Source organism: Equus quagga, chromosome 7, assembly GCF_021613505.1.
Source record: "Equus quagga isolate Etosha38 chromosome 7, UCLA_HA_Equagga_1.0, whole genome shotgun sequence".
Taxonomy (NCBI): domain Eukaryota; kingdom Metazoa; phylum Chordata; class Mammalia; order Perissodactyla; family Equidae; genus Equus; species Equus quagga.
In genome coordinates this window covers 34,546,593-34,557,451 of record NC_060273.1, presented here as the reverse complement: position 1 = coordinate 34,557,451, position 10,859 = coordinate 34,546,593, and the positions used below count along the sequence as shown (strand labels likewise).

Genomic DNA, 10,859 nt, shown 5'->3' with positions numbered 1-10,859 from the left:
AAATATGAACAAAACCCAAGTAGTGGAGTAGAAGGCAACAGGCCTTCGTATGCTCTGCTGTGGATCTGCGGGTGCCATGATGTTCTCCATACTTTGTGTATGTCTCACGTTTTCCCTGATGAGAAGTCTTTTATTTTTTATTTATTTATTTGAGGAAGATTAGCCCTGAGCTAACATCTGCCGCCAATCCTCCTCTTTTTGCTGAGGAAGACTGGCCCTGAGCTAACATCCGTGCCCATCTTCCTCTACTTTATATGTGGGATGCCTGCCACAGCATGGCTTGCCAAGCAGTGCCATGTCCGCACCCGGGATCTGAACCGGTGAACCCAGGGCTGCCGAAGAAGAACATGCACACTTAACCACTGGGCCACCGGGATGGCCTCAAGAAGTCCTTTAAATACCCTGAATGATCTGAAGACCCGAGGGAAATGGAAGAATATATTGGATGCACATGACAGGTAAGAGATTTGTTCCTTAATTTCAAAAGGCTATTGCAAACACATTTTTAAATTGATTCAATTAACCAAATAGAAAAAGGGGCAAAGGATGTGAGCAGCAGAGGAAATACAAATGGCTGAGGAGTACGTGAAAAGAGGTTCAATCTCTTGCATCTAAAAGAAATGCAAATTAGATACTTTTTTTTTTTTAACCTATGAGATGGGCACAATGTTTTGAAGTTGGGAACGCCTCAGAGCGGAAGATATAGACAAGGGACAGCACACAGTCTTCAGAAACGAGCCCCTGAGCTTTCTGCCCTGCTTTCTGCCTCTCCATCTCAAATGTCAGGATCACATACAAGGGAGTATACAAGCCAATGGTCTCAGTCAGCTCTCTGTTCAGTCCATGCTGAGCGTGCACTAGTGCACACTGGAGACTGGGGCACAGCTTCCTGCCCCGGCTCTGGCGCTCCGTTAACTCTTTGCACTATGAACTATCAGGTTGCGGGGGTCTTCATGAAGTTTCCAGTCCAGTGGTGGAGACAGATGTTAATCCCATTATCCCATAAATGCATGTAAATCTGTGAGAAAACGCCATACAATGGGGAAGGGGGTGACCTAGTCGTGGAATCAGGGGAGATTTACCGAGAGTGAGGATTGTGTTGAGTTCTGTGGGCTATGTAGGAGTTAACCAAGTGTATGTGTATGTATGTGTGATGTGTGTCCATGTATGTGCACGTGTGCACGCGTGTGTGTCTGTGGGGAGAGTTTCAGGAGACAGATCAGCATGTGTAAAGGCCCTGTGGCAGCAAGTTCTCTGGCAGAGATGAAAGGCCAAAGTGGGTGGAATGGAGAGAGCAAGGGGGTGTGGTGTGTGCTGGAAGATGAAGTTGGAGGGTTAGACTGGGTGTGACTGTGCAGGGTTGAGGAGGCCACGTTTAGGATCTTGGTAATGGTGGTGGTGAGGAACGTACTGAAGGTGGGGCTGGGGCTGCAGTCAGAGATGCCAGGAGACCACGAGGAGCCTTCTGGATGCAGAAGGCCAGAGGAGAGACAGCAGCGGTTCACCTGGTGGGGCGGTGGTGGTGGAGAGAAGGGATATAAATTCACCCAGATCTGTGACGGATTGGCTGCGAAGTGGTTGGGGAGGGGGAGGTGTCAGCCGTGATTCTTGGCGACAAGATGGAGAGCAATCCCATTCCCTAAGGAGGGGACAAGACTGGAAGCAGAGCCAGTTCGGGGGGGACGAGCTCAAGGGGACAGTCTGAATGTGTGAAGTTGGCAATTCCACAAAGACATCCAATGTCAGCCATGCAGGGGACACCCAGGTCTGAGAAGGGAGACCCGAGCCGAGGAGATCAACCTGTGACTCACGGACCCCAGGTAGTCCTGTCCATCCTCATTATTCACAGAGTCCATATTTATGAATTCATCCACCTGCTACATTTGATTCATAAACCTCAAATCAATGCTCACCGCACCTTGGCCATCATTCACAGATATTCGCAGAGCGCGAAAACTTGATCTCCTGACGCCCGCATTCCAACTGTGGTTGAACAAGGTGACGCTCTGCCTCTTTGTTTCAGCTCGTACTGTAAACAAGGGTCCTTTTGAGGTGTGTTTAGTGCCACGTTTTTTGCATTTTTTGTTGGCAATTAGTGCTGAAGTGCTCCCAAGTGCAAGAAGCCTGTGATGTACGTTGAGGAGAAAACACGTGTATTCGATAAGCTTCCTTCAGGCATGAGATAAAGCACTGTTGGAGATGAGTTCAATGTTAGTGAATCAACAACATATCTTAGCGCTGGCCCGGTGGCACAGCGGTTAAGTTCGCACGTTCCACTTCTCAGCGCCCTGGGGTTCGCCAGTTCAGATCCCAGCTGTGGACATGGCATCACTTGGCAAAAAGCCATGCTGTGGTAGGAGTCCCATGTATAAAATAGAGGAAGATAGGAATGCATGCTAGCTCAGGGCCAGTTTTCCTCAGCAAAAAGGAGGATTGGCAGTAGTTAGCTCAGGGCTAGTCTTCCTCAAAAAAAAAATATATATATATATGTATATATATTTTAAGATTTTATTTTTTTCCTTTTTCTCCCCAAAGCCCCCCAGTACATAGTTGTATATTCTTGTTGTGGGTCCTTCTAGTTGTGGCATGTGGGACGCCACCTCAGCGCGGTTTGATGAGCAGTGCCATGTCCGCGCCCAGGATTCGAACCAACGAAACACTGGGCTGCCTTCAGCAGAGCGCGCGAACTTAACCACTCGGCCACGGGGCCAGCCCCCAAAAAACATATATTAAGTAAAATGTTTTTAAACAGAAACACACATAAAATGAGGTTACGTATCGATTGGTTGATGAAAATATTGTGATCAGAGACTAGCGGGAACCTAACCGCATGTTTCCCCTGGGAGCAATGGTTCAGTATTCACGAATTAAGTGTCCATGATGATTTTATAAAACATAACAACCTCAAATAATGGGAATCGACTGTAACTGGTGTCGTGAGTGGGATAAGCATATCAAAGAAGTCAGTAGGGTGAGAGGGTCAGCGCCCAGCCTGGAGAAGAAGGAGGAGCCTGCAAGGGAACTGAGAAGGCAGCTCCAACGAGGAGGAGGCGACTTCACCAGCTGAACGAAATGAACCTTCCAGCATCTCTCCTGCCAAGAGGACAGGTGAGAAGAGGACTGAGATGCCCTCTAATGACAGGTCACCATCACTGGCCTCGGAAAGAGGGGCTCAAGAGGGTAGGAGGTGGGAGGCAATGAGTTTAGAGACATGTTTTGGGGAGTTTGGCTGCAAAAGGGAGAGGAGAGAAAGCTGGCGATAACTAGAGTGGCGTCAGGAGTCCTGGGAGGGTTTTGTGTGTTTTGTTTTGTTGAAAAGCCAATGGGGAAGATGCATGGGACAGAGAGAGGTGGTGATGGGAGAGAAAGGAGGGGTGCAAGTCATGGGGGCCAGCAGGCTTGGACAGCAGAGCAGACAGAGGGGAGGGAGCTGCAGCTGAGGGCAGGTGAGGGCAGTCTGTGTGTTTGGAAAAGGGGCGTCAGGAGTTTCTTGCTGAAGGCTTCCAGGACCTTTGTGAAGTAGGAGGTGAGGCCACTGGCTGAGTGGAGGGGTGGGTAAGGGGCAAAGGGATCAAAGGTTCGAGGAGAGAAGGAGGAGTTTAAATAGTTATTGCAGAATATGGGGGAGTGACAGGACCCCAGGGCCACCAGGAGTGCAGTGGGCCCTGGTGGATGGCCCTGGTGACTTCACAGCAGAACCCCTGAGTCCTCATGACTCTCCAGCTCCCGCACTCTCTCCCCCTCCCCCCCCCCACTCCCTCTCAGGTTGCTCAGGGTCAGACCCGGTACAAGCACATGTCCCTTTCTCCCGACCACACCCCCCAAATCAACGGGCCACTTACCAGCATCACTAAGAGGTACCAATTTAGCTGAGAGCGTGCACATATAGAAATCAGAATTTAAAGAGATGTCAGTCTACAAACTACCGGGATCTCAGCCCAGGGAATGGGAAGCAGCTGTGGGATGTGTTTATGAGGTCTAGGTAAGTGACTTTAAAAGGATCTTTGTGGTCAGCTCTTTCCGATTTCAAAGTGTGATGGAAGCTGGCCTCCTCCCCACGGCTGGGCGGGGATGGGGACAACCAGAGCACGCTCTTCTCCCCCTCGGGTGCCATCTGTGCCTCAGAACAGCTCTCCCCACGTGGCTGGCTCTGTTTCTGAGAACGAGTAGGGGGAGGAAGCGTCTCTGATGTGGAGCCCACGGGAGCCCCACACGTTATGAAGCAAGTCGGCAGAAAAGAGCCAGTCCAAAATAGATTCTGTCTACAGCAGAGAACAACTTCTTGCCAAAATGGGAAAGATTGACCAAAATGAGCTGTTTTCAAGGCCCTCTGAGGGAATGTGTGCGTGGGGAACTGTGAGTCCAGAGGCGGGAGCTGGCAGAGAAGGATCAACAGGCCTTTTCCAGAGCGTTCTCTGCCTCCGCTTGGGGTGACACTGGGCTTCTGAAGGTCTCTCCTGGGTCGGTCTTGGTGCTGAGAGTGGGCCCTCCCAGGACTTCATGCCTGAAGGAGTTCTGAAAGCCATGATCCTAGGAACAGGCTGTCTTTCTCCAAGGGACCCTAAACCCAAACAGTGATTAACTGGGGCATTTTAGGATCCATGTGGACCACTAGGGGGGTGCTGGTGAACTGCCATCTCTACAAGCAGCCTCCTAGGTGCAGGCCACAGAAGCCATCTCCCAGGATAGACGGAACGCAGAGCCTGTGGGAATTACTTGGAAGGAGGATCCTATTAGAAGGACACAGTGATATGCATGTCAGGACACTTCTAAGCACTGTAGGAGAAAAACCATGGTGATTTCCAAGAAAATGGCTTTTCAAAAATTAAGCAAAACTACCAACAGGAAAGGAAAAAACAGGTAAATTAGACTACCTCAAAATTTAAAATTTCTGTGTGTCAAAGGACACTATCAACAAAGTGAAAAGGCAATGCCTTGGAATGGGGGGAAATATTTGCAAATCACCTATCTGATGAGGGGTTAATATCCGTAATATATAAAGAACACTTATAAATCAACAACAACAAACCCCCCAAATAATCTGATTTAAAACAGGCAGAGGACTTGAACAGATATTTCTCCAAAAAGATATACAAATAGCCAATAAGAAAAAATACTTATTGGGCCAGCCCCAGTGGCCTAGTGGTTAAGTTTGGCATGCTCTGCTTCAGCAGCCTGGGTCTGTTTCCCTGGCACAGACCTACACCACTCATCGGTGGCCATGATGTGGTGGCGGCTCACATACAAAAAGAGGAAGGTTGGCAACAGATGTTAGCTCAGGGCGAATCTTCCTCAGCAAAGAAAGAAAAAAGAAAGAAAAAATATTTAACATCACTAATCATTAGAGAAATGCAAATCAAAACCACAATGAGACACCACTTCACACTCATTAGGATGGCTACTAAAAAAAGAGGAAACTGGATCCAGCCCCGATGGCCTCGTGGTTAAAGATTGTCATGCTTTCCTGCAGCGACCCAAGTTTGGTTCCTGGTCGCGGAACCACACCACTCGTCTGTCAGTAGCCATGCTGTGGCGGTGGCTCACACAGAAGAACTAGAAGGACTTGCAACTAAATATACAACTATGTACTGGGGCTTTGGGGAGAAAAAAAAAAGAAAGGTTGGCTACAGATGTTAGCTCAGGGTCAATCTTCCTCAGCAACAAATAAACAAACAAACAAGAATACTGGGAAATGACAAGTGTTGGCAAGAAGGTGGAGAAATCAGCACCCTAGTAAACTGTGGGTGGGAATGTGAAATAGTGCAGCCACTATGGAAAACATTACGATGGTTTCTCAAAAAATTAAAAATACAATGACCGTATGATCCAGCAATTCCTCTTCTGGGTTTAAACCAAAAGAATTGAAAGCAGGGTCTCAAAGACATATTTGTACACCCGAGTTCATGGCAGCATTATTCATAATAGCTAAAACACGGAAGCAACCCAAGTGCCCGTCAATGGACGAACGGATAAGCAAAATGTGGTCTATCCGTCTGATAGAATAGTATTCAGCCTGACAAAGGAAGGAAATTCCAACACGTGCTCCCACATAGATGAACCTTGAAGACGTTATGCTAAGTGAAATAAGCCAGTCACACACACAAAGAATTACGTATGATTCCACCCACGCGAGCTACTTAGAACAGTCAAAATCATAGACAGAAAGTAGAATGGCGATTGCCAGGGAATGGAAGGAGGAGAGAAGGTGGGGTTATAGTTTAATGGAGACAGAGTTTCAGATTCACAAGAGTTATGAGGACGGGCGGTGGTGATGGCCGCACAGCAACGGGAATGTGGTTAATACCACCAAAGTGCACACTTAATGGTTAAAATGGAAAGTTTTATGGTATGCGTATTTTAGCACGGTAAAAAAACAAGAGAAAAATTAAAATTAGAAAAACAAAAACACTATTGAATTAAAGAAAAATTAAGCACAAGATTCCCTTTCATAAATTCGAAGGAAATTGGCCAACCCAAGAGTGGGTCAGCAGCTTCAGGGGCACCCCCTCCGCTCACAAGGAGGAAACAAACCAGGGCATCCCACCCCTTTTCCTCTTTCAAACACCGGAGTCGACACTGTTCCTGTTCGTTTGCCCCAGAACAAAACACGAGCCGCATCGTGCCGGATGAATTTCTTCCCCCGACGCTGGCCAGGCGGTCTGGCCGGGTGCTGTCTGCACACAGAAGGGAAAAATCCGCACATTTCAGGCCCTCTCCGCCCCTCTGCCGCCCCCTGGTCAGCTCGGCTCGCTGCGTCCTGGGGCGCAGCCCAGCATCTCTCCTTGCCCTCGGCTCTGGGCTTGCGCAGAAGTTTCAATGTTCTGCTTAAATCATAAGAAATTCCATCTGGCCAAGCACTTCCCCCAGATTTAACCGCTTAACCTGTTTCGTTGGCAAATATCACATGCATTCTCTCAAGATGAAAATAGCAAGAGGCGATTACTCAGCAGGTCGTCTGACGCTGGCCCCACTTGCACGCCAGGCCCGGGGTCTATACAGGGTCTCAGCTTAGGGTGTAGAAGATGGGAAATCCTGCACGAGGCAGCACCCTGCTTCCCATAGGGAAGGACCCATAGGGCCCCACCCAGGAGCACCCAGAGTTTAGCCTGGGGACCCCACTGTGTTTCTCAAGGAGGAGCCTGAAGGCCAAGTACGTGCTGGCAGAAACGTTGGGGGAAATGACTTCTGATGTCAAGTGCCTGAGAGTGTGGGCACTAACCAGAGGACTGAGGCCAGGGTGGGCCTGAGCACTCCCAGAGGCCATTCCCTGATGGGCTGGGGACCCTCTTTCAGGCCAGCCCGTGGCGATGAGCAGATGGAAGAGCATCTGTAGTGGCAGCATGCACAGATGCAACAGCTGCCCTTCCCCTCTCCGTGCCACGTGCCCATGGGGCCATCAACAAACTCCCCTTGAACCATCACTAAGCTTGGAGATCTATTTTTAGGACCAGCAGGCCCACCCTAGTGACAGCATCACTAGGGGTTAAGAGCCAGATTTCGAGAGTCCGTGACCGAGTTCAACTCCTGGCCCTTGACCTTGGGCAAATCCTACCGTCTCTCAGGGCCTCAGTGTCTGCATCTGTAAAATGGGAATATTAACAGAGTATTCCTTCCTAGGATCTCTGGTGACATTCAAATTAATTTACCTGCGAAGCACTTAGAATAACACCTGGCACAGAGTAAGTTCTCTATGATGTTCTTATTGTTACGTTCTAATGAGTGGAGATAGACCCCAAAAGTAAGCCAGTACTTTGAGACCACACTAACACACAGAGGAGGACATTTCTAAGGAGTGTAGGAGAGAAATCATGTTCTTTTTTATTGAGTGGCCTTTTAAAAATTAAAATTTAATTACCCAAGTAATACATATTTTACACATAATACCTTCTTCATATAAAATTTGAAACATCGCACATAAGGCTTATCTGAAGCAGCTCCAGAGAGGAGATGGGGCTCCCCGGGGACCCCCGCCCTTCCTCCCAGTCACCTATTTTGATGGATTCCTGCCCTCCAGGGATATGTTAGTTTACGGTAGAAAAGAGGACTTGCCCTGGGCACACACGAAGGGATCTGTATGTTCTCTGACCTGTTAGTTACGTAGGTTCTCTTGAGTTTTATAAGATGGCCACATTGAAACCTGCTCTCTGAGGGGACCCCTGCCACTCCCAGCTGAACCCCCTTCCCAGCATCGCTGTTTCTGGCTGCCTTTGAAAAGAGTTATAATGACAAGGCAGAAAGGCTCTTCCTTACCATCCTCTGTGGCCGCAAACCTGACATCTATTTCCGAAGCGTTGGCTCAACGTGGTGGCAGCAAGGTCCAGGGACCCACTTTTCTTGATTAAACAGAGAATGCATTTGCCGACCAGAAGTATGGATGCGAGACTTGGTGTGGGGCTGGATGCAGAGTCTGTGGGGCCCCCCTGGCAGGGAACCAGTGCAAGTCAGCTCCTTGGATGATGACCAAAAGTGCGTTTCCTGTCCCCAGACCATGTGTGTGGACCGGCCAGGTCAGGGACGGGCCTCTCCTTCTTGTGCCTATTTCTGAGAATACCTCCCTCGTCACCAGACCCCAAACTATCAGGCTTTGTTTTGGTTTCAAGCGTTAGGAGAGGCACACTGGGGACTCAAGGACAAAGAGATTCACTCTTGCTTGTTACTTCTTAGCCCGGGCATGGCGATGACCGGTGTTGTCTCCCCCAAGGACGTTGACACTGCTCTGTCCAGCTGCAAAGGTGAGGGGGTCTGCTCTCTTCCCCAGATGGGGAGGGTCCTGGGGTGTCAAAGAAGATGTGTCTTAGGCCACTCAGTCCAATCCTCTTGCTTTCAGATGAGGAAACTGAGGCTCAGAGGGGAACGGGTTTACCCAGGGCCATCACCGGGCTTCCAGACTCCCAGGTCCTGCTCCTGGCATGGAGACCACAGCTCCTCCTGTAGCATCTGAGATGTAAGGGAACAGATCACCTTGAGTGACAGCACAGGGTCACGGGCAAATGCACAGGCCCTGAGGTCAGATCGCCGAGGTTCAGCCTCTGCTTGGCCATTCACCAACCCCGGGACACCAAACAGCCATTTAACTCCCATTTAATAGCCGTTTAGGTTCAGGGGGTTCATTTGTAAGATAGAGATAAAAATAGAAGCTGTTTCGTACAACGGATGCCCAGCATCTGACATGTGGTTAAGCGCTCAATAAATTCTAGATATTATTGTTATTAATTTTGGCATCTTTAACCGAGGCCTCTTTGGGAAGGAGAGAAAGTTTATATTCTGGGGAAGGAAATGAGAGCATTCTTTGTCATCTGTGGCTGGGTCTATAAATCTAAAATATTGCTTTGGGTTGCCATTAGCATCGACTCATGGCTAGAGATGGCCTATAAATAGAGAAGTCTATTTGTTATGACTACTTCTAGACATAAATCTTTTGACTCCTCCAGAAGAGGATATTTGACATGATTTCTTTAATGAATGTATACCAAATACATCCTGAAAAACCCAAATACCTTCACACCCACTAGGATGGCTATAATTGAAAAAGCAGAAAATAGGTGTCGGCAAGGATGTGGAAATAGGAACCCTCATGCATTGCTGGTGGGAATGTAAAATGGTGCAGCCTCTGTGGAAAAATGTTTGATGGTTCCTCAAAAAGCTAACATAGAACTACCATATGACCCAGCAATTCCACTTCTAGGTGTGTAACCCAAAAAGTGGAAACCAGATACTTACACTAACATTTGTACACAAATGTTCAGAGCAGCATGATTCACAATAGCTCAAAGGAAGAAACAACTTAAGTGCCCACCACTGGATGAATGGATAGACAAAATGGGGTATATACATACCGTGGAATATTATTCAGCCATGAAAAGGAGTGAGTACTGACACATGCTACAACATGGATGAACCTGGAAAACATTATGCTAAGTGAAATAAGCCAGACATAAAAGGACAATATTGTATGATTCCATTTATATGAAATATTCAGAATAGGCAAATCCATAACGAGAGAAAGTAGATTGGTGGTTGTCAGGGGAGAGAGAAAAGGGGTTATGGGGAGAGACAGCTTACTGGGACGGGGTCTCCTTTTGGGTGACGAAAATGCTCTGGAACGGGATAGAGGTGATGGTTGCACAACATTGTGAATGTACTTGATGGCACTGAATTGTTCACTTTAAAATGGTTAATGTCATGTTATGCAAATTTCCCCTGGATAGACACACACACACACACACATCCACACCCCATCCATAAGGAACTTTTATGGAGATGACAGATCGGGGCTCAAAGCACTGATTTGAGTTGGGCCACGTTGTAAGTTACAAACAAAAGAAATGCTAATCCTTAAAGGTCACTGTATCTTTCAGAACCTGGCAGCTTCAACCCCAAAGCTGTCTTCTCCCAGGTGGGCTTATCCAGAAAGAACCCTGACCCATCAGGAAAGCATTTACGAGCCTAGACCGGACAAGAGCGGCCTCATTGAAGATGAGGAGTTTGAGTAAGACTTCTCCAACATGCTGGGATGGAGTGGGGAGAGAGGATAAACCGGGAGTGAATGGTCCCTGAGGTTGTGACCCATTCAGGGATATCATGACAGCGCCCTGCATCCCACACTCTCCATGGGGGGACACGTTTTTCCAAGCCTCCCTCAGCCCTGTCCAGGCCTCTATCCTGGCCCCCTGGCCGGGCGCCCTAACTGTGCGCTGTTCCTATGGGCTGTTCCTACAGGATGTTTCCAGCTGTCCCCGGGTCCTGACTGACAAGGAGACCGTGGACGTCCTCAAGGTGGGTGACTCGGATGGAGATGGCAAGATGGGAGTGGACGGTGAGTCAGCCTCCACCCCCTCCTCTCAGAGCACGTGCATCCA

The 10,859-nt window shown here is 48.5% G+C and overlaps 1 long non-coding RNA gene across 1 annotated transcript; it reads left to right on the top strand.

Moving 5' to 3' along the window:
- The first annotated feature begins 301 nt into the window (after positions 1-301).
- On the top strand, positions 302-10,484 carry LOC124243047 (uncharacterized). The gene is made up of 3 exons (XR_006889577.1): positions 302-458; positions 8,665-8,732; positions 10,359-10,484. It is a non-coding gene; the product is annotated as an uncharacterized LOC124243047 (long non-coding RNA).
- The last annotated feature ends 375 nt before the right edge of the window (positions 10,485-10,859 follow it).